This window comes from Cydia splendana, chromosome 2, assembly GCF_910591565.1.
Source record: "Cydia splendana chromosome 2, ilCydSple1.2, whole genome shotgun sequence".
Taxonomy (NCBI): Eukaryota; Metazoa; Arthropoda; class Insecta; order Lepidoptera; family Tortricidae; genus Cydia; species Cydia splendana.
The window spans coordinates 3349680-3373803 of record NC_085961.1 but is presented as its reverse complement, the minus strand read 5'-3'; the positions used below and the strand labels follow the sequence as shown (position 1 = coordinate 3373803).

The 24124-nt window shown below is 36.1% G+C and overlaps 1 protein-coding gene and 4 long non-coding RNA genes across 6 annotated transcripts in view; 3 read left to right on the top strand and 2 right to left on the bottom strand.

Annotated features, from left to right (window-relative positions):
- The window catches only part of LOC134802938 (uncharacterized), a 216575-nt gene that overhangs the window by 42329 nt on the left and 150122 nt on the right, over positions 1-24124 (top strand). The gene's annotated exons all lie outside the window — the stretch shown is intronic.
- Positions 1-24124, bottom strand: part of LOC134802410 (uncharacterized) — a 204206-nt gene that overhangs the window by 85471 nt on the left and 94611 nt on the right. The gene's annotated exons all lie outside the window — the stretch shown is intronic.
- On the bottom strand, positions 9490-10524 carry LOC134799020 (uncharacterized). The gene is made up of 2 exons (XR_010145300.1): positions 10426-10524; positions 9490-9735 (listed from the first exon to the last, which is right to left on the bottom strand). It is a non-coding gene; the product is annotated as an uncharacterized LOC134799020 (long non-coding RNA).
- On the top strand, positions 15993-16942 carry LOC134799014 (uncharacterized). The gene is made up of 2 exons (XR_010145299.1): positions 15993-16070; positions 16612-16942. It is a non-coding gene; the product is annotated as an uncharacterized LOC134799014 (long non-coding RNA).
- On the top strand, positions 18696-21544 carry LOC134799008 (uncharacterized). Its single transcript, XR_010145298.1, has 3 exons — positions 18696-18772; positions 19524-19991; positions 21088-21544. It is a non-coding gene; the product is annotated as an uncharacterized LOC134799008 (long non-coding RNA).

Sequence of the window (24124 nt, the reverse complement as noted above, 5' to 3'; positions counted from 1 at the left end):
CATGCTGAGGTGAGACCATTTCGTGGCACTTTCTCTTTTTTATGTTTCTCTGTATTAGTTTTTATTTTGTGTTTGTGCTCACGAATAAAATTATTTCTATTTCTATTTCTATCTCTACCTCTACCTCTACCTCTACCTCTACTTCTACCTCTACCTCTACCTCTACCTCTACCTCTACCTCTACCTCTACCAGTGCAAGTGTTATTCTGCCGTCATAATCCCGATAATTCACAACAAATACCGATAACGAACTCTGCGAAACATGAAGTCATAAATGTCATGTGAAAAATGTCGTTCTGACTTTTTGACTATTTTAAGGTTAGGCTACAGGGCAAACCCTTAACCCGATCGTCTTTGTTTTAGGCTCAAATTGTAGCTGACTAAATTGTCCAGAGCCGTTTTTCTCAAATTTTTGATATCATTCTTCGTTTCCAAATTATCGAGCACCAAAATCAAAAAATTGGAATAAATTGAATTTTATTTTCACTATTTCGACCATAACTTTTTTCGTTTTTGACTTTCTCGAATAATTATTTTTGCACCTTACAGCTCTCGTGGTTATGCGTCTTTTGAGCCTTTTTTTAATATCATATCTTCACAACTTTTCGAGATATAAGGGGATCGCACTTTTTCGTGAAATCGGACCCTATACTGGAGCGAACGAAAAGACATTTCCAATGTCCAAAATCTTCATTTGGTATTTTTGTGGAAAAATCTTCACTTCGGGTATAACTAATTTTATTCATTAAGGTAAAGAAAACTTTGACAAGGTTCATTATCATTCCATATTAATTGCAGGCTAGGTTATTTTCAGCTAATTAGGCTGTAAACATTTAAGCAAAGTTGAATTTGAATGACGAAATAAATGTTTTTGACTGAAAATTAAAACAATAAATAGTTACTAAAGATTGTATTTAATGGTATTAATTTGTTTACTTCTGTTTAGTCGCCATCAGATATAAGTATTGAACCCAACAAGTTACTTTTCTCAAACATGCAATGAAATGTCGTCACTCAGGGCGTTATATCAGGCTTCGAAGTATCACGTTTAGGGCGGAGCAAATCCAGAGAACTGTAAAGGAATTTCATACAAAATTTAAGGCCTAGGCCGGGAAGTAATTTTTTTTTAATTTCCATTTCACAGATATGTGTGACACACCATCGTGGCATTCAGCCATTAAAGTGATAACACACTATCGCTATTAAAAAAAAAAAACTATAGGCAGTTTATGCTTTATGGTACGATTTCTTTTTTTTTTTTAATCTTTATAGGGCTGTATCTCCTAAACCGTGCGTCGCAGCGCAAAAATAATAAAATGTTCGTTCCTATGTAAGAAACCCTTAATTAATATTAAAAAAATACACAAAAATAAAAAAAAAATAATAAAAATAAACTTTATAATGCTGTATCTCCTAAACCGTACGTCGTAGCGCAAAAATAATCAAATTTTCGTTCCCCTTTAGGAAGCCCCTTAATAACATTTAAAAAAACACAAGAAAAGAAAAAAATAATAAAAGCAAAAAGAAAATTATAGGGCTGTATCTCCTAAACCATGCGTCGTAGCGCAAAAATAATAAAATGTTCGTTTCTCTGTAAGAAACCCTCAATGAATATTTAAAAAAAACACAAAAAAGAAAAATAACTTTATAATGCTGTATCTCCTAAACCGTACGTCGTAGCGCAAAAATAATCAAATTTTCGTTCCCCTTTCGGAAACCCCTTAATAACATTTAAAAAAACACAAGAAAAGAAAAAAAAGCAAAAAAAAATGTATAGGGCTGTATCTTCTAAACCATGCGTCGTAGCGCAAAAATAATAAAATGCTCGTTCCTCTGTAAGACACCCCTAATTAATATTTAAAAAAAAAAACTAAAAATAATTTATAATGCTCTTAAACCGTGCATCGTAGCGCAAAAATAATAAAATTTTCGTTCCCCTTATGAACCCCACGCACTGAATAACCTATCACATTAGGACATGAAACAATCATCATCATCAATTTTTATTATTATTTCATTGCATGATTAAGAAAAGCACTATACATACCTCGGCGTGAAAAGGGGTTGTCGGCCTCATAACTATTCGGCCTCACTACGTTCGGCCGTCTATATGCATTCGGCCGGCAACCCCTTACTTCCCAGCCTCTGTAGTAATGTACTATTAATTAGCTGAAGATTTTCATTCCTCTAAATATTTTGAACACATTTTGTCGAAGTTTTTCGTTGTGATATATGTAGTTTTCACAACCCCATTTAAGTAAAAAAACCGGGCAAGTGCGAGTCGGACTCGCGCACGAAGGGTTCCGTACCATAATAAAAAAAAAACGGAAAAAAATGCAAAAAAAAAACGGTCACCCATCCAAGTACTGACCACGCCCGACGTTGCTTAACTTTGGTCATAAATCACGTTTGTTGTATGGGAGCCCCATTTAAATCTTTATTTTATTCTGTTTTAGTATTTGTTGTTATAGCGGCAACAGAAATACATCATCTGTGAAAATTTCAACTGTCTAGCTATCACGGTTCGTGAGATACAGCCTGGTGACAGACAGACGGACGGACGGACGGACGGACGGACGGACGGACGGACGGACAGCGAAGTCTTAGTAATAGGGTCCCGTTTTACCTTTTGGGTACGGAACCCTAAAACCTGTTGGAGTACAATTACCCAGTGGGAAGCAAAGTAGGCATTTACGGTACTTTTAATATAGGTACATACTTAATACGTAATTAAATTACGATTACATAACGCGCTAAATTGCCAAAAGTATGAGAATCTGTTTTTGTTGACTTAAAAATCAGCATTACTTTAATGATGTAACTAGTTTTTATTAAGACGATTCGTGATGTTTTTTGTTCATTTACTTGTTTGTGAATCACGTGTTTCCCATAGTCACGGATACGGGTTTTATAGAGTAAAAACATGGTGAAATATTTGTTTGTGATACCTACGATATAATATATCTCGAAGAATCGATATTTCCTTATCTGAATAGGTAGGTAATAAGTATACCTACCGTGAAACCACGTATTTGGGGGTTTTCAGAAAAAAATGGGTTATTTCGACTCAGAATCACGAGAAGTAATTGAATAAAACCACATAAAACAAAGAAAAAAGCATCCTCAGTTTTTGTCAGTTTTTCATACAAATATTGGGTGACAGTTTTGTGACGGTCCATACAAAACGGACTTTTTAGCAGTAAATTATTCCAAACGGTGGACTATTTTATTTTTATTTTTATTTTATTTATTAGGCACACAAAACAGATAACATTTATTACATGGAATAATTATTTTTAGAGCAGGTTTTTGGTTGGGAATGCCATCCAAAGCATGTATGCACATCATGAAACAAATATTAGAGCGAAAACTACAACTATACTAAGACTACTATACAGACTAACTTAATTACACAATAATACAATTTTAGGCACAAAACATAATAATTCACATAATGAGGAAATTAAAGACATTAATGAAACTTAATGTAATGGTGATCTATGGCAAAGAACTTCCATAACCTGTTTCCGAAAGATTGCAAATCTTGAGTTGAATATATCAATATGGCTATGTTTAGATACCACGTCGTTGTACAGACGGCACATTCTTACAATAGGGTTGTAAAATGAAGTATTATTTTTATACACTTGTAGAGCAAAAGTCTTTGGGGCACGGGACCTGAACCGGGGGGGTATTAAATGTAACTAGGGACAGAATATTGGGAGATACAATTTTGGAGTGGAGAACTTTGTGGAAAAATAGCATGTCATGAAGAAGACGGCGTGATTCAAGGGAGTAAACATTGAATGATCGCAATCGTTAGACATAATCCTTGCGTATAAGATCACGGTTGTAGCTATATGACAAAAGCTTGAGACACCTTTTCTGAACTTTCTCGATATTATTGGAATGTAAAGAGTAGTACGGTGACCACACATTACACCTGTACTCAAGAACACTACGGACAAGACTATGAAAGAGTGTTAACAAGCTTTTTGGTTTTTTAAAGTCTTTGGTGATTCGGAGAATAAATCCAAGCATTTGGTTAGCTTTTTTTGTGATGTACTCGTAATGATATTTAAAGTTTAACTGTTTGTCAAACCAAATACAAATTTAGCTAACTCTCTGCGTGAAAGTTTCTGATCGGCTATGGCGTAATCGTAATATAATTTTTGTTTTTTCTTCGAAAAAGTTATCGCGAAGCATTTCTCCACATTCAGGAACATACGATTATTAGCGCACCAGTGAAATAACATTTAAGTCATCCTGCAGCAGTAAACAATCTACGGTACTGTTTATTGCTTTGTATATTTTCAGATCATCTGCGTAAAATAGAGAGGGGCAAGACAATCGTTCTGCCAGATCATTTATAAAAACAATAAACAGCAACGGCCCCAAGTGTGACCCTTGACGTACTCCTGAGGTTAAAGGTACAGGAGCAGACAAAGATCCGTTGACAGCTACAAGTTGGCTCCTGTTGTTCAAGTAGGAACATATCCACCTGAACAAATTACCATGTAATCCGTATAGTGCGAGCATGTGACAAAGGATGTTATGGTCCACTTTATCAAAGGCCTTAGAAAAGTCCTATACTATTTAGCAGTAAACTATCCCAAGCTGGGTATAATTTAGTCAACTTAAGAATATACTTGAGAGCAATAAAAACGGATCACGTTGTATAGAAATGTCCATATTAGTTGGCCCCTTCGGTCGTGTTTTAAAATTCGCCATTCGTTGCGAATTACCTACTCACACGTATCTTACAACGTTTTACAGTACATATGTCCCTTTAAATTTTCGTCGTAGTTACGTAATGTGCTTATTATCGCACAGGGTGTCGTAATGGAGCACCAGATGTACTGTAAAGTCCATTATGATTTTAAATATTTATTTATTGATCAAATTAAATATTTACCACAGCGTTACAGTATAAAACCAAGGCAATGTGAAACTGCAAAATAAAAGACAAAGAAAACAATACACATAAAAATTAAACTTACTAAACATTAGATTTGGGCGACGACGTAATAGCGTAGCGTCGTCTGACTCGGCGCAAGGTTCGGCAGGTTGCCCCGGAACGGTTCATTTTAAATAATATATATTAAGTAGTTCTACAGATCTATTTTCCCCTCTAAACCCTCTAAAGGTAAAGTATAGCGGGTGTCTGAAGTGTCTGAACGCCATCTTTATTGAGAGCAGGATGGAACCGCGTGCCGGGAACTCGCAGATTGCCAGCGATTAAACCTACTTGATACTTACTTAAACACGCACAGCATTTCTTCCATTAAATCTATTTTTATAAATCATTTCATACTTATTAAACCATATACATTTTTACTTCAAATTTTATTTATATTATAAGTTCTTACTATTTAGAATACGAGTTTACAATGCAATTTGCCTGTGATGTTGACTTAAGGATGACTCATGTTAGACCGGGCCGTGTCCGGGCCGGAGATTCTGCCGCTTACTTTTCTATGACAGTCATGTCATAGGTGATCACGCGATGCTTTCCATAGAAAACGATGCGCCGGAAGCTCCGACCCGGACACGGCTCGATCTAACGTGAGTCATCCTTTATACATCTAAAGCAATATAAGAAACGGCTACAAAAGATGCTTCCAAGGCTGATTAATTATTACTAATAAAATGTAATGAGGAACAAGCCACTTAAATGGTGACCTTAAGTTGCATGTAATCAAATTGACTTTGAGTATGATGAGACTAACTATGTATAAAAAGGCAATGAATGACCTCACAAAGCTACAATAAGACCTTCTCGGAATTCGTTTAATAGGTAATAATTTAAATTATGTTTCGTCTAAAATTTGACTCGATAAAAATACTTATAGTGTAAGTACTAGAAGATGGCGTTGGTTGCGGTTGCTGTGTTGAACCTACTGGTTGGACAGCTTGAGGATCGTAATTCGTAACGAGTGCTATGATTTGTAATCAATCTTGTCCAATAAAGATTGCGAGTTGGATATTGTCTTTCATTTAATGTCCTCCCCATCCATAATCGAAGTATCTGATGATTGTGTTCAATAGTATTGGTACCTATAGGAAGTATTGATATGCCGACGACTTCCAACATGGTTTTTTTGAAACTCACATAATACTTTATTAACCAAAAATAAAAGTATGGTTTCGTGGTTGTAATTTTTTTGCGATGTCGATATAAACAGCTACACAATTAACGATAAAATTACCTTCGTACTTCAGTATCATGAAGTTGTATGTATTATGTTTTCTATTTCTTCGTTTCTAACTCTTAATATAACAATTCAAATTGCATTTACGTTACGTTCTAATTTTTCTATATTTTATTTCACTCATACTGAAAAAAAACTTTCAAGTATCAACTCTTCTCATTCCCGGGCTCCGCTAGATGAATGGGTCGATTAGATCGGCCAACTCCGTACGATCTTGATTAGTTGTGCGACTCCATCGATGCGACAATCGTGCGATTGAATTCAACTAACAACAGGTTATTGTGCGGAACTTGGAATTGGTTGCCTTTGAGGAATTTGCGTTCGTATAGGGTAATTAGGATTCAAAATGTCAAAGTATTATGTTGTTTGGAAATATAGTTATAGTGTGAAATATAGCTACTAATCAACAATAATCGGCACACAACATTTTTTGACAAAATATCATATTAATTAACATTTTATAACAATGTTGCAGTAACCGCTAGTGGTCTATTAGCGGTAAGAGCGTGCGACTTGCAATCTGGAGGTCGCGGGTTCAAACCTCGGCTCGTACCAATGAGTTTTTTGGAACTTATGTACGAAATATCATTTGATATTTACCAGTCGCTTTTTGGTAGGAAAACATCGTGAAGAAACCAGACTAATCCCAATAAGGCCTAGTTAACCCTCTGGATAGGAAGGTCAGATAGCAGTCGCTTTCGTAAAAACTAGTGTTTAATCACATCTCACAGTAAGCAAAAATACCAAAATTTATATTGAATGTATCTATCTATAATTAATGAAAAAATCAATCATCATATACGCGGCGCAAAGTAGCTTCACTTTCCTTTTGTATGGAGGAAATTGTCAGTTAATTTCAAAAAACCAAAAAATGAACCTATGTTTTCAATATTTTTCTGTGAAAACAAAGAAATTAAATGAATACGGCACTAACATTGAAATTCATTAAAAAATGTATCTTAGTTATTTTTATGATTATCCAGTTAAATAAAACAATTGAAAGTTTGTAAGGAAACGTCGGTGCGCGATTTAAATTATCGCACTTGACCAGTTTTTTCCGTTTTATTGGGATGTACCTACGTAAAAATGCGAAAACTTCATTATTTCAATATTTATTACACAATAAGTATTGGGAAATGAGAGCGGGAAACAATTCAAAGGACAGTAGCTACTTACTGAAATAAATAACGTATTAATTACGGATGCATGAAACACAATAAAACTGTAAGCAGTAGCAGGCGTTTGTCACTTCCAAACCCCGTTACGTTATCAATGTTAAAATTGATTATCTGGCAACACTAACTTTATCGACGGAGACCGTACCCATTTATAATATGACTTTTACCAAGGGCTCGTCCATTCAATATTTCACACAAAATTTCGATATCTTGTCACCTTTTGAACACCTCGCCCGCTTAGCAACTTCTGCTGCTGACTGTACATAACATAAAAAGAATACAATTAATGTGTACAATGGCGAACTTATCCCTTTAAGGGAGGGGAGGGAGGGAGTCCAAAGCATGGTGAGGGTAAAGTCAGCCAAGAAAGTGGTGTACCACTTTTCGACTCTATCATCTGATTGATAGAGTCGAAAAGTGGTAGACCACTTCTTGGCTGACCGTACTTCTACTTTTATTTCCCTACTGTCGTTATAGCCCCTGCGCAATAACTCCATTATTTAAATGGCTGGACAAAATAAGCGGTGAATCTTTTATCGGCGACCACATTAACCACTTATTTCAAAGTACTGCGCGCGCCGAATCGATTACATTCGATAATTAAATAATTAATTGTAAAGGAGTTTAAATCTATTCGTCCAGGCGATTGCCGCTTTGTGGTATTACCGATTATTCGTCGAGAGAGCTTTAATTGTGTGACCATACATATTAATAATATACTTACTCTGCATAGTACCGTAAAACGGGGTGAGTAGGTTTCGCGGGGAGCTATGGGTTATGAATGGGGAGAGAAGGATTGAGAGGGGGGTGAGGTGGGTTTTTAAGGCTACTGCTACAAAAATAACGTATTCCAATTTAAAATGGAGCTATAGTAATATTCATAATAAAAAAAACGATCCAACAATCTTCCAAAATCACCTTTGTATGAAAAACCCTCTCACCCCAAATACGAGGCACTACGGGGTGAGGTGGGTTTTCCTCTTTATCGTCAAAGTTATGAAATGGAACTACCCAAAATAAAATACAAACTAAAATACAAACGTCCGAACCACTTATTATATACACCATTCAGTTTTCACATGTAAAAATAAAATTTTATCGAGGTTTGAAAGTCAAATTTCACCCAACTCACCCCATTTTACGGTATTTGCAATGACAATATCATTCGTGTAATTTTTTTATGAAAATAATTATGCCGTTTATATACACGTGCAACGTGCACACACTTTGTTCACTCTTTTAGGCCAGTAGTTTCGAAGATAAGTCTATATTTCAAAAATATATAAATAGGTAGGTATGCATTTCAAATTGTTATAATGAGTAGTTCTGTACCTATAAATACATTTCGCTTGAAACACAGGGAATCCTAGTTCGGGCACATGTAAACCATCACTGTTTTTGAGTCTTTGTTTTATATGAAAAATACCATGAAATACGTGTTTTTAGGGTTCCGTACCCAAAGGGTAAAACGGGATCCTATTACTAAGACTCCGCTGTCCGTCCGTCCGTCTGTCACCAGGCTGTATCTCACGAACCGTGATAGCTAGACAGTTGAAATTTTCAAAGATGATGTATTTCTGTTGCCGCTATAACAACAAATACTAAAAACAGAATAAAATAAAAATTTAAGTGGGGCTCCCATACAACAAACGTGATTTTTGACCGAAGTTAAGCAACGTCGGGCGGGGTCAGTACTTGGATGGGTGACCGTTTTTTTTTGCCGTTTTTTGCATTATGGTACGGAACCCTTCGTGCGCGAGTCCGACTCGCACTTGCCCGGTTTTTTTAAATAAATTATGTTTATGTTTATTATATTTTATTTCTGACTACGACTGTAATACATGCCGGTCGTCGATATCGAAGTGCGGGCGATATCATTCGTAACCTCAAAACATAGTAAAGTAAGGAACCAATAATTATAAACACAGTGGCGTAGCTAATATAGACATGGGCGAAACGGCCCCTCGCCCGCGGCCTCACACAGGCCTCGGGAGCCAGCCTTTTTTATTATTTACACATTGTAAAAGGGGCATGTATTTATATGCGACTTCGCCTACGCCGAGATTTCTTCATACTACGCCACTGCAAAAACAAACGTGTAAATGTTTTAATTTTTAATGCCACACGACATACACGGTAACTCCATCTATTGGACAAAACATCAGACTAAGACTGACACTCTCCTTGGTACAGTATAAACCAGTCCTGAAACTGGACGGTGGGGTGTTTACACTTGTACTCGCAGATGCTTTGGTATGTCTGGTAGTCGTTGGCGCAAAAAGCAAAGGTCTTTAAGCAGCCGCACGGTCCACGTTCCTGGGCGACCGCTAGCCCTAACAGAACCACTGAAACACAATCAAGTCCCGTTATTAATGTTAGTACTTGAAACCACACACACACACACTACACACACGTATTCCACGTGTATTTGCTCGCCTTTCCTGTGGGATAAGACAGCGAAGCCGTGAGGGTAATGCAGGTGCTGGGCATCCCTACGTTTCCTTAATTCCAGGCGGTGTAATGTATGTTACACCGTAAATCGTCTGCAATAGACGCAAAGGCCAATGATGAGTTCTTGCAAATAAGGGTTGGTGAAAATAGTTACCGTCAATTCGTGACCGCTTCTCTATACAAACGTAGTCTAGATTTTCCTCTCTGGACAATAGCATATATTACAAGATATTTTTACACAATTTGATGTAGAGTTACCTATAGGTATTAATTAAGGCTATTATAGCTAATATGCCCATTCACTGGGCATATTTCGATTTTTAAAGCATTATACGTGCGTGCGTGGGTTATTACGTGCTTTTAATTTTTTTTATGGAAATTGTTTTTCGCTCCTAACTCTATTATAATAAAAAAATAAAATAAAAAATCACACGAAGGGCTAATAGTTTATATATGTACTTCAAATTGGGTAAAATTATTTTCCATAATGTCAGTATCCAGAGACGAAAAAAGAACTACATTTGTATGGAGTTGCGGCCGTCCAGGCGTCCATTATCCTCTTCATATAACGAATGTTTACTTACTGAAACACAGTGCCACTATAGTCTTCATGTTCACTACAAGTACTGCCACAAAAATGAGAAAACTCTGGCTTTTTTAATGACTACGAGTATATATGTGACTAATGTCACATATATAGTCATTAAAAAACTACACTCACGCACATTGTCGTGTACAAAAATAGTAAAAAAGGAATATATATAGCCGGTCAAAAAACTTTGTCGGAAGAAAAGGGCAAGAAATTCAAATTTTCTTAAAAAATGTAGGCGCCAAGGGTACCTAACAATATAAATGAAATTATATTGTTAGGGTCCCTTGGCGCCTACATTTTTATTCATCTTATTGTCATAGAGAACTTAGATTCCGAGTAAAATGCAAATTTCTCCAAGATGGCGGCGGTTCCTCGAAGTCCCCAAATGACAAATATTATGGACATGAAAAAGAGACCTTTAATTAACATACATGCCAAATTTCAGGAGTCTTCTAGAGATTTCGAGGTTAGACCTAATCCGATTGTGATATTAGGTGAAATAAATAAAACAAAGCAAATGCCACATTTTTATGGTTTAAGTCCATTTTAAATGTCCCGTAAAATCCCTGGGAAGAGGAAGACATGACTCACATGATTATTATCAAACATGTTAAATATCAAATGAAGAAATAAAAGCGCGAAACCTAACCCCTACGACAACCCAGGACTGAGCGGTGAGAGTTCTGTCGCAGCCGGACCATCGCCCACACTGTTAACTGTAACCTTATGTTAATCGGTGGACTTTATGCCTTTTGTAATAAGGTCCACCGATGTACAATTAGGATTGTTCCTGTTTGTATAAGTAAGCCCAACCCCAGATAGAACCTGGACTAAGGGAGGGAACAAGAATATTACCAGGATTTCTGGCCATCTTATATAAAATTAGAATTGGGAAATTTTATATTATTTCCGGTCAAAATCTCGAGCTTTTTCTATCGGAGAAGAAAAGTGTCCAAATATTTTCATACTTTTGTTGTTCATTCCATTGCGTTGCCGTCATAAAAAATCTATGAAAACTGGTGACGAAATGGAAATATAAATTTTGGGTTTTTTTTCTTCTAGCAAAATCGAAAGAGCCCGATTCTATGTTAAAACTTTTTGTATTAAAAAATCAATTTTCTCGGCACATTATGTGGGTGTTAATGGTTATTGATTAATTTTTGGCTATGATATGCAATTAATTGAGTTTTAATTGAATTTGATACGCGATTTTATTACTGCGTATCATAATTATGATACCAGTTAATTAACACCTTGATTAGGATATTACGTGAGAAAAAAACAAACTTATTTATTCGTACAAATCAGAGACTAATAAACAGAACAGACTGACAACTATGTATGTCATTGTTGTAATATGACGCAAAAAAAATATTTTGGCACGTATTTAAACAGGCAGCTAAGTAACAGATTTCGGGTAGCTTAAAAAATAGATACAATTTTTTTAAAGGTTGGCATAAAAACCGGAGCCTTACAATATTTCAATATGAGCTATATTTTAATATCGTTACAGCTAATATTTGAGTATAGATTTTACATAGAAGATGTATTTTTTCCGCAAAAGTATGTACCCAGGCCTTTTTTGAGTAGAATTCTTCAGCTATGTTGCCATAGACCACATTCTCATAGAGTGCGTAAATAAAATAATAATAGTCAGAGTAAAATACAAACATGCACACATGCATGAACATGGTACACATTTTCCAAGATGGCAGCAGCGGTGTCTCGAGTCCGCCAAATGTCAAATGGTGTGACCATGAAAAAAGGGGTTTTAATTAACATACTTACAGTTATACCAAGAAAAGTCTGCAGCGATTTTGATAGCATACGCAGTGCAAGTGTTAATTAATACGTCATAACTTCATAGAAGTTTGACGTTTAAAATAACACTTACACTGCGTGTGCTATCAAAATCGTTGCAGACTTTTCTTGGTCTAACTCTACCAAATTTCCTTTGATTGTGCCATTAATGAAAGAACGATTGTCACAATTTTTTATTTACTTTTCATTAGGAGGTTCGTCGGTGGGTTAAAATGTCCTAAAAACTGTGCTTGTTTATTTTAATACTAAAGTATTTTCGAAATAAAACATACTTATATACATATTATTAATATACTCTTTATTCAGTTGTCTCTGACCTCTCTTAGTTGAAATGTTGTTCTCTCAAGTTTTCAAGTGGTTTCGGCGTTTCACACTTTATTCTTAATATTTTACACAAGATGTGTTTCAGTGTACATACGTATTAGTCACACAAAATGCCATTATAAAAGTTTCTTAATTTTTTTCCTATATTCTTTGGCAATACTCGAGGCAGACATGAAGACAATATTAGCGCTTAGCAGTGAGTAAAAGTTATGTTATTGAAATCGTTTTCACTAGGTCATTTTTTGTTTGACATGTTGAACAAAAATATGCAAAAAGCTTAACCCGATTCAGAACCAAGAAATAAATTGCAAAGTTGATGATATTAAAATTTAGTTAAGAAAAATATGTACCCGGATAAAGTACCTAATTCTAATCAAAAACACCGAATGGAACGCATACAAATCACGATAAGTCGATAAAGATTAAGTTTAAAAAGGTTAAGATTAATTTCTCTTTTTTGCTCTAATGATATCGGTTATCCCTTCAAGTGGCGGTCAACCCGTGAATGGTCGATGCGAAAACCAGTAAACTGTCATCCACCAGTGAGTGGTTAATGAGGTGTTGACGTATTTAGAGGTGAAATTGAACGCATTTAAGTATAGTTACGCTCTTCTAGCGCCCAAAATTAGGTAGCGAGTTAGAGAAGGATATAGCATACCATAAGAAACACAAAAACACTTGGTATAAAATTTGTTGGTGAGGACCATTGATTCGGGAGCGACCGCCTAGTCCGAGGTCAGTCTCGTTTTTTAAGAGGTTGTTTTGTAAACGCCAATATCATCGGCGAAACGAAATCCCACAGACTTCGCTGGTTCGGTCACCTATTAAGAATGGGAGAGGATCGGGCTGCCAAGAGGGCGTACCTGGGAAGACCGACTGGTAGCCGCCCGGTAGGTCGGCCCAGATACCGCTGGGGAGACAGTGTGGAAGCGGATCTGCGTCAGCTTCAAGCCGATAATTGGCAGGAAACGGCGCAGAATCGGGAAAAGTGGCATGCTCTCGTTTCGGAGGCCAAGATCCTCTTTGGATCGCTGAGCCATATTAGTTAGTTAGCTAGTTTGTTTTGTAAAAGAAATTGTATCTTAGGTCTTTTTTATTGATTTAATCTTAAAGATAAAAGTCTTCCTTTGATAATTAAATAGCAATTACCTCCAATAATCAATTAGTTTTATGGTGGTAGTCATTTTTAACAAGGAAGCTGGAAAACTGTCATTCTTCCGGAGTTTGATTACGTCTGGCCAAATGTATAAACATTAGAATAATTTAATTGCTATATTCAAATAGCCTATATAACGCTGATTCTAACAATATGTGATTTAATATACTTTCAAACATAGACAAGCTTAAATCGACGATTTTGTAAAATTTTCTTAATCTGCGCTGACCACCCACCGGGGCCCCGCCACTTGACTACTTTTCGCGTTTTCGGTGGCGCCACTTGAAGGGTTATTAAAATCTAAACACGATTTCTTTGCTTTCTTTGCCATAATCAAGTTTAAATTTCCTAATACAATTTTCTTACGTTTCAGTGATTCTGTTAGGTCTAGGGGTAGCGAGTCCACTCGGACCGTGCGGCTGCAAACCGGTGTTCGAATATTGCGCCAACGACTACACCACGTACCACAGCATCTGCGAGTACAAGTGCAAACATCCCTCCACCCCGTTCCATGACTGGTATATTCTGTATACCGGGACTTGCGTTTCTACGTCGGAGACTACAGCTGATCAGAGTACTACAGCTGATCAGAGTACTACACCTGAGCAGAGTACTACAACTGGGTCCTCTTTGCGGCGGACACGGACAGGGACAGGACAAAGGCAACGTTCAACAACTATGCCCCCTAATCCAATAAATGGAGTGACAAGACGAAGGACACGTACAACTTTTACTATGCCCCTTAATCCAATAAATGGATAGACTAATTAATTATGTAGCGTCCCATTAAAAATTCGAATAATGAATAGTACATTATTTAAAGTGCCAAAACACTGCTTTTCCTGGATGAGCGATTAGCTTAGCTTCGATTCGTCAGCCAATATACACAGCGGAAATTTCAAATGTCGTAAGGGACATTTTTGTCGTAAGTAAAATAAACATGCCATTAAAATTAGTGTTTATTTCTCTTTCGATCTGTATGACAGACGTTTTATAATGAAACGTTTGAAATAATGAGTCAGGCCACAGTCAAAGTTCGTTGTAACTTTCTAAAGTTTTAATGTCTATGTTGTATGCATCAAATTTTAAGTGGTATGTGTCTGTGTCGTCAAGTTTCAACAAAAAATAAGATTTCTTCAAGACATCCAATCTGTATAAATATACATTTTCGTATTTTATACATTATGTACATATATACTTATTTTATTGGTGTAGAAAATGTTTTTTTAGAAAAGGATATAATTATTAAAAAAACCGGCCAAGTGCGAGTCGGACTCGCGTTTCAAGGGTTCCGTACATTAAGTCCGACTCACTCTTGACTGCATATTTTTAATAGGTTTTCCTGACATATATAGGTAAAAAACGATTTTGTGTATTTTTTTCAAAATTTTAGAGCCAGTAGTTTCGATGACAAAGGAGGGAATAGTAATTATTTGGCTATTTTCTTAAATAACTTCTAACCTATGTATTTTAAAATTAATAAAAAAATATATCTGAAATTCTCAAGATGAGCTCTTTCATTTGATATATAATACGATATAGTTTAAAAAACTTTATTTTTTAACTTTCTCATTTACCCCCCAAAAGTAGCCTCTATATTTAAAATTCATTTGTTTACGTTACATATCCATCTTTGGGTCAGTAATTTACATATGTATACCAAATTTCAACTTAATTGGTCCAGTAGTTTTCGAGAATATAGGCTGTGACAGACGGACAGACAGACAGACAGACGCACGAGTGATCCTATAAGGGTTCAAATTTTTCCTTTTGAGATACGGTACCTTAAAAACACATTGTCAGATATGGGTATAATTCAATATGTTTTTTTTTGCATTTGTCCATTACAATATTTGAAATTTAAACTCTCGATACAATGAATCCAAAAACCCATTCCCCTCGTCAATATTTTCTTGTAATGATGTTTTTCACAAAGGTTTGACAAATCTAACAAACTGTTGACAATTTTATTACCCTATTAGTTATTTTAACATTTTTATTGTTAGATAGACAAAGTTGAACAGAATTTACACGTGTGCCGAGACTTAGCAAGCGTCAGGGACGCAGTTATGCGCTAGATGGAGCAAGCGATATTTCTATATCATTCCATCGCATTAAAAACCGGTAATTTAAATTACAAATAGTAAATTTTGGCTTTCGTTCTTACCTATTTAAATTGCTTTTACATGTGCTAATGTGCTTGAGTGCACGTACAAATTAGTTACACTAATTTCTATTATAAAAGTCTAATAGTATTAAATCAATCTCTGCTGTGGCCACTGCTAGAGTTGCTTGCCTCGAGGTAGACATGAAGACAATATTGGCGCTTAGTTTTAGTAAGTAAACATTGCAGTGTTCGCATCATCTATTAATACCGAGCAAACATTTTAAAACACTCTGTTTATCTTTTTTCTCGTGAAAATCGCCTATTTTTGTTATTCTCTCGCTTGACCTCTCTCTCGCTGCGCCAGTTTCGTTTGACATAATTATTAAAGAAAATATGCAATAAATAAGCTTAACCCGACTAAAATAACAAAAGAAAGTTGCAGATAATTATGACACTAAACTTTAATTAAGAAACCTCTAAATATACCTAATGAATCGGATACATTCATCGGTTATTAACTAAAATGCAGAATAATTGTAAATTGAGTGCGGATATTTCCCTTAAAATCTTTTTTAAAATCGGCAAAATAATTAGCTGATATCATCAGATACATAAGAAGAATTACGAATTACATACGAAACAAAGATACACATACATAGAGTGCTGAAGTCAAAACACGATTTATTTTACTTTCTTGCTGTAGTGAGACGGTTGTGGAGTCATATTTTACGCAAGTATATAGTTCATAATATATTTTTCTTGTATTTTAGTGATACTTATAAGGCAAGCAAGCCCACGCGGACCGTGCGGCTGCAAACCGGTGTTCGAATATTGCGCCAACGACTACACCACGTACCACAGCATCTGCGAGTACAAGTGCAAACATCCCTCCACCCCGTTCCATGACTGGTATATTCTGTATAACGGGCCTTGCATTTCTACGTCAGGGACTACAACTGAGCGGTGGATTACACCTGAGTGGAGGACTACACCTACACCTAGACGGACAACTACTACTGACGACTGGAGGACGATCGGTGATGGCCTACATGGATGAACTAATTAATTATGTTTTGTGCTAATAAAAAATCTAATATTTAATACTACATTATTTGAAATGACAAAAAACTGCCTTTCGTGGATGAGCGATTCGTTTAGCCTCAATTTATCCGCCAATATATCGACAGCGAAAAATCCAAATGTCGTAAGAGGCATTTCGTCGTAAGTAGGTACACTAAATTATGCTATTGCAATCAGTATTTTTTTTTTCATTCCATCTATATTTTATAAATAAAAAGTGTTTTCGGCGTGTAACACACTTTCGTTCTTACTTTTTACTTTTTTGTGTGCTTGAGTGCCTTGAGTGTACGTACCCATTAGTCATACAAAATATAATTATAAGCCTGTAAGTATTGAACTAGTTGGTTGCTTGGTGCACGGTGCCCTAGAGCCCCCGCGGAGCGCGTGTTGTTTGTTGTATTGTTGTTGGTTCTGATGACGGTGCTGTAGTTTTTGTGTAGTAGTTTATTTTGCAAATGGAAAAAGAAATAAAGTTGTACTTTTGCTAGGACGAAATGATCCGCATGCGAGCACTTCATTCCCGCAGCTCGCCCTTCGGCCTCGCGTGCTTGGGAAATCGTAAGGTACGCTCCGGGCCTTCGGCCCTACGCGGAGCTCGGCCTTCGGCGTTCGCTGGGGTTCGAAGCTCAGCGTCGGGCCTTCGGCCCCCCGCTTCGCTTATTAACACTTGGGAGGGATGGTTTTGCTTCGGGGCTCAAGCGGGAAGTTGGAGCTTAAACACGATCCAATAGTAAAAGTGTCTTGACAAGCTCTCGTGTAACTTCCCCCTCTCGTGTGACGCTTCGGGCCTTCGGCCCTACGCGGAGCTCGGCCTTCGGCCTTCGCAAGTCTCAACGCTTCGTCGTCGGGCCTTCGGCCCGCCGGCTTCGCTTATCAAGACAGTTGACTTGGTAGAACGCTTGGAAGCACCGCATTCACGCAGCACGGCCTTCGGCCTCGCTTTACTGGAGGTTGCACGCTTGGGAGTCGAGGTGAAGGCTCCGGGCCTGCGGCCCTCCGCAGGGGTCAGCCTTCGGACTCCCGGTCTGAAGCTCGCCCTTCGAACTCACTTAACACAGTTTTTGTATAGGAATTTGCTTTGTTGGTCAATCCCGCAACTCGGCCTTCGGCCTCGCTTTACATTACTTGGGGTTGACATGCATGGGAGCTCGGGGTGAAGGCTCCGGGCTTTCGGCCCTCCGCCGGGGTCGGCCTTCTGCCTCCCAGCCTGAAGCTTGCCCTTCGGGCTCACTTAACCTACTTGGAAACTTGACTTTGCCCGTGTCCGCCGCCATTTTAGATTTATCCAAAAAAAAATTTTGACATTGTAATCTTGGGCCCTAAGGCTCGCCGCATGCCAAATCTCAGCGCGCTCAGACCAATTTGAAAAAAAAATAAAAAAAAGTCAGCCATTTTGTTTTTTTTTTAATGTAGTTTGTTTTGATTTATTGCGTTGTTTTATCACAGAGTGACTAAGACCAACTCCTGTGCCCATCAACAGATCAACTCCATGGTACCATAAAATATTATGGTATGGTATGCAATAGCATTAATTATCACCTAACTTACATAGGTATGTATGTGAAGTGTCAGCTCAATCAAATAATGGGAAATGGGCCTACTTTAGCTTACAAGGTTTGACCCGAACATACGTATAATAAATACATTACAAATTAGTTTGTAAAAAAATTATGGCTTTCATTCTTTCTAATTTAATTGCTTTTATATTTGTTAATGTGTTTGAGTGTACAGATTCGTCACACAAACTGCCATTATAAAAGTCTAATAGTATTTAATCAATCTCTACTGTGGCTACTGCCAGAGCTGCTTGCCTCGAGGCAGACATGAAACCAATATTGACGCTTAGTATTAGTAAGTAAAACTAAGTAATTTAAATAAATGATAATAATAGTTTGCAGTGTTTGCATCCTTTATTAAAAATACCAAGCAGAACTTTTAAAACACAATAAAATGCTCTATTTTTCTCGGAGAATAGCCTCCATTTATTCGTATTATATTATACCGTTTTGTCGCTGCGTTAATTTCGTTTGACATTTTGTAGAAAAATATGTTTTTTTTTTTATATAACAACCCGATTATGAATCAAGAATTAAATTGCAGAGTTGAATAACTTTAATTAAGAAAAAGCATCGAATGAAACGGATATATACATGGTTTATAAAAACGGTTTTTTTTGCATCAAATGTGCTCCTTTTTGAAATTTAGTAAAATATACCTACAGGTTATCCTATAGCCGTTGGTAAAAATGGTTTAATTTCATGGCAGCGTGGTCGAGTTAAAGAAAGGAAAGTAAGGGAAGTTTTGAAGGAGACGTTTATAAGGTTCATATGAAAGTTATTAACCGTAATTAATAATTTCAGCTTTAATTTAGCTTTATTACGCTGCCATAAAATTAAACCATTACTACCGATCACTATTTATAGGTAGGTATATTCAGTAGATACAAAAGAAGAAAATTACTAAAATTGGCTTACGCACGACACAAAGATACACATAGGTAGAGTGCTAAAATCAAAACACGATTAACGCCGTAATTAGACAATTGTTGTTTCGTATTTTACGCAAGCTTAAATTTCTTGTATATCATTTTCATGAATTTCAGTGTTTCTGTTAGGGGTAGTGGCAGCGAGCCCACTCGGACCGTGCGGCTGCAAACCGGTGTTCGAATATTGCGCCAACGACTACACCACGTACCACAGCATCTGCGAGTACAAGTGCAAACATCCCTCCACCCCGTTCCATGACTGGTATATTCTGTATAACGGACCTTGCATTTCTACGTCGGAGACTACAACTGAGCGGAGGACCACAACTACACGAAAGATGTATACAAAAAGTACTACAACCACGGAGTGGATTACGGTCTCTAATGCAATGAATGGATAAACTAATAAATTATGTTATGTGCCATTAAAAATTGGAATTCTTCATAACATTATTTCACATGCCAAAACACTGCCTGAATTACTGATTCGCTTAGTATCGATTCGTCTACCATCGCGGAGAGCAGCAGCTTCAGCTTGCAATCTGCGTCGGTTAGTTTGCTCCTGTTGAAGTTCTTCGTTACTGGGTAATGCAATAACCGGTTATAAAATCGATTATGAGCAAAAAATAACCAATAATCGTAGTATTACGTTGTATGACGAAAAACTGTAATGTATTAAGTTCTTGTATTGTTTCTGGTATCGCTGATTTATCACGTGATTTTTTATAAAATAAAGGTACATCATCCTTCAAAGTTCACAAAGTTTTTCGGACGTGTAACAAACTTTCGTTCTTACTTATTTTAATTTTACATGTGTCAATGTGCTTAAGTGTACGTACAAATTAGTCACACAAATTGCCATTATAAAATCGAATAGTATTTAATCAATCTCTACTGTGGCAGTACTTGAGATAGACATGAAGACAATATTAGCGCTTAGTACTAGTAAGTAAAAATTATGTTTTTTTAAATCGTTGCCGATATTTTGCCGCGTTCGCATCCTCTTGTAATTATCTACAAGCAAAACGTTTAAAACACTTTCCCCCTTATTTATAAATGCGCTACAAACCACAATTAGCTAATAATAGTTTGTCCTTTTCTGTTATTTTGACTTATGTATTTGTAAGAAAGGGATAAATCATCATTTAACTTAATCAGGCCCGTAAAGTTTTATGAATCCTGGGGGTTTAAGCAGTCTTGGTTATTTCCCGTAAATATTGCCCCATGTTGTTATAACGTTTCCTAGCCAACGACTAAGTACACCTGCTTTGTGTCACTTACTCCGATTTCACATATTGAAACTTATGTAAATAACTTGACCTGATTAAATGCCAAGAACTTAATCTCAAAGTCGATGATAATTATCAAACTTTAGTTAAGAAATATTATATGTTCCGGGTAAAGTATTCTCGGATACATAGCCATGTAGGTATCCATTTCATTAAAAAATCCGGTTCATAAAAGTGCGGCTAATATGTAGCTGATCAGAACTAAAGAAAAAATATAAACATTACATGCCTAATTTATTTATGAAAATTGTCTTAAGTATATACTTACGACAGAAAATACACACAGAGAGTGTTCAAATCTAAAAAAGACTTATTAATTATTTTCTTTGCCGTAATCAGACACTTGTTGCATCGTATTTAACGTAGGTATAAAATGATTGCTTTCATTTCAGTGGTTCTGTTAGGACTAGTGGTAGCGAGCCCATCTAGACCGTGCGGCTGCAAACCGGTCTTCGAATATTGTGCCAACGACTTCACCACGTACCACAGCATCTGCGAGTACAAGTGCAAACATCCCTCCACCCCGTTCCATGACTGGTATATTCTGTACAACGGCCCTTGCATTTCTACGTCGGAGACTACAACTCACCGTAGGACTACAACTGAGTCGACAATTACAACCGGGCCTACTAGTACTACGCCGACCACGACATCTGCATATGAATCGCAGGAGTATATTACTAACTCACTTAATGGATAGACTTATCATTTAGGGCGCATGTAATTAAAATATAACATTTAAAAAAAGTTCTTCTCTATTCTTTTTAATTTTTTGCCCATCTGGTGATCAGTTAAATAGCAGCCAATTATTATGTTAAATATTTTCTAAATATACTTAACTGTAATGTATTTTAGTTTTATTTTGTCTCTGGGTACGCTGATCTATCACGTGATTTTTTTAAATACATTATGCTAGCCTTCAAAGTTCACAAAGTGTTTTGGACGTATAATAAACTTTCGTCCTCACTTATTTTAATTGCTTTTATGTGTGCTAAATTGCTAATGTGCTCGAGTGTACGTACAAATTAGTCACAGAATTGCCATTATAAAACGCTAATAGTATTTAATCAATCTCTACTGTGGCAGCACTCGAGGTAGACATGAAGACAATATTGGCGCTTAGTATTAGTAAGTAAAAATTCATTTATCAAAATTGTTGACGATAATTCGCAGTGCTTTAAACATTTTATACAGTCTATTTCTGAATTATCAATTAATAAATTTAAGAATAATGTAAAGCGTAAACTTATAACGAAAGCTTATTATACCACACAAGACTACATGAATGATAAACAACGTGGGATTAATTGTGATTCGAAATGATTAATTATTTATTAAATTGCCTTCAATGTATTTATTCAATTAGCAGTCTATTGGTTTTTTTCTCATAAAAATACCATCCTTTTGTTATAGAGTTGTAGCGTTTCCTCGCTGCGTCACTTTTATTTCACAATGTATTGACCAAAAAATATGGAAATAGCTTAAACTGATTAAAAACCAAGAAATCAATAGCAAAGTTGGTGATATTAAACTTTAACTAAGAAAATATGTTCCGGGTAAATTATACTCGGATGTTACATAAACATAACCGTCTAGGTATCCGTTTCATAAAAAATCGGGTAATAAAAATGTTGAAAAACTTTGAACTGACTACGGATCTTTTCGCTTCAAATCTTCTTCCATTTGAAAGTCAGCAAAAGCTGATCATAGAACTAAAGAGAAGAATCTATACTTACCTAACTAATTTATGAAAATCTGTTTATCTATATACCTATTCGACTACTCGTACTCGTACGACAAAAACTATACACAGAGCGTTAAAATTTAAACACGGATTATTAATTGTTTAATTTCCCGTAATCAGACACTTGTTGCATCATATTTAACGTAGGTTTAAAAAACTTTATAATTTTTGCTTGCATTTCAGTGTTTGTGTTAGGGCTAGTGGTAGCGAGCCAAAGTGGACCGTGCGGCTGCAAACCGGTGTTCGAATATTGTGCCAACGACTACACCACGTACCACAGCATCTGCGAGTACAAGTGCAAACATCCCTCCACCCCGTTCCATGACTGGTATATTCTGTACAACGGCCCTTGCATTTCGACGACGGAGATTACAACTCATGCGAGTACTACAACTGAGTCGCCTTTGTGGCTGACTCAGGAACCTGTAACCGGGATACGCTACTGGAACTAACTGGCTGTCTGTCGCGGTCCAGCGTGGCAACGCGGCGAGCGTGATGGGCACCTTTGCGTCTGGAAGGGAAATGTAAAAGAAGTGAAATTTATTAATTTGATAATTGATCGAGTATGTTTAGATATAAGTTTTAATTTCTAATAGGTTTAGTTGTATATGGTTTATTTTCACTACACTAATATAACTAATATATATAATAAGATATATAGATTTTACACTGTAAGAACCATTTGGACGTCTTTGGCGATCTACTGAAACTAGACTTTAATTTTATTCTGTATTTTAAAACAATTAACACTCTAATGATTTTAACACTGTATGTAACCAAAATATATCGACTACCGTAGGCTCAAAGGGCTTAACGGACAAAACGCGATTTTTCAGGAGAGCCAAAAAACAGTTTTGTTTTGTGAAAAAAAATCATAACTTTTTTGTTTGTTTGAATATACATATGCATGTATGTGGCTTATTCTTAACTTTTTGAGCTCTTTTAAACTGATTGCTTGAACTTATAATACAATGCTTATTTACGAAAATAGCATGTCCGTTACGCCAAAAAACACGACTGTTTTTAAGAAGGGCGTCCCTTACGCCTCTTTTTTATTGTTTATCTTATTAGAAAAAGGGCGTAATGTACAAACAAATCAACTGTTTTAGTACCATTTGGCGTAAATCCTACCATTTAGTTGCAATATTTGCAACTTGCATTTAAGGAACACTACTTCCAAGTACTATAATTTACAATTATTTTATCAAAAACTTATAGAGATGTATTCACTGTAAAGTTTTTCCCCATTTTTGTTATTTTGGATACTTAAACTTGGAATAGGTCGTTTTTTTAGCCACAAAACCAATGTTTTCTTTTTTTTATTTGTTATTATTACTTGTACAGAATCACTGCTGTCGTACCATATATATTTATTCATATATATATCAAAACAATTTATAACAATTACTTTTATTATAAAAAGTATTAGGTATACGTTATTTCTGTTTGTAATCTTAATTTGATGATAAAATTTACTTTTACATACTATAATACTGCCGTCCTAGTCTAAAAGGCAGTTTTTCGACAAAAGCTAGTTTCGAGATAATCGCAAAAAACCAACCCAAACATCTTTCTTGAATTTCTACGAAACGGAAAAACTTTTTCCATTTTTTCTTTTTGTATGTGGTAGGTATATATATGTACTTATTTTAGGTATTTGTAGTATGTTTCTAAACAGCTCAGTT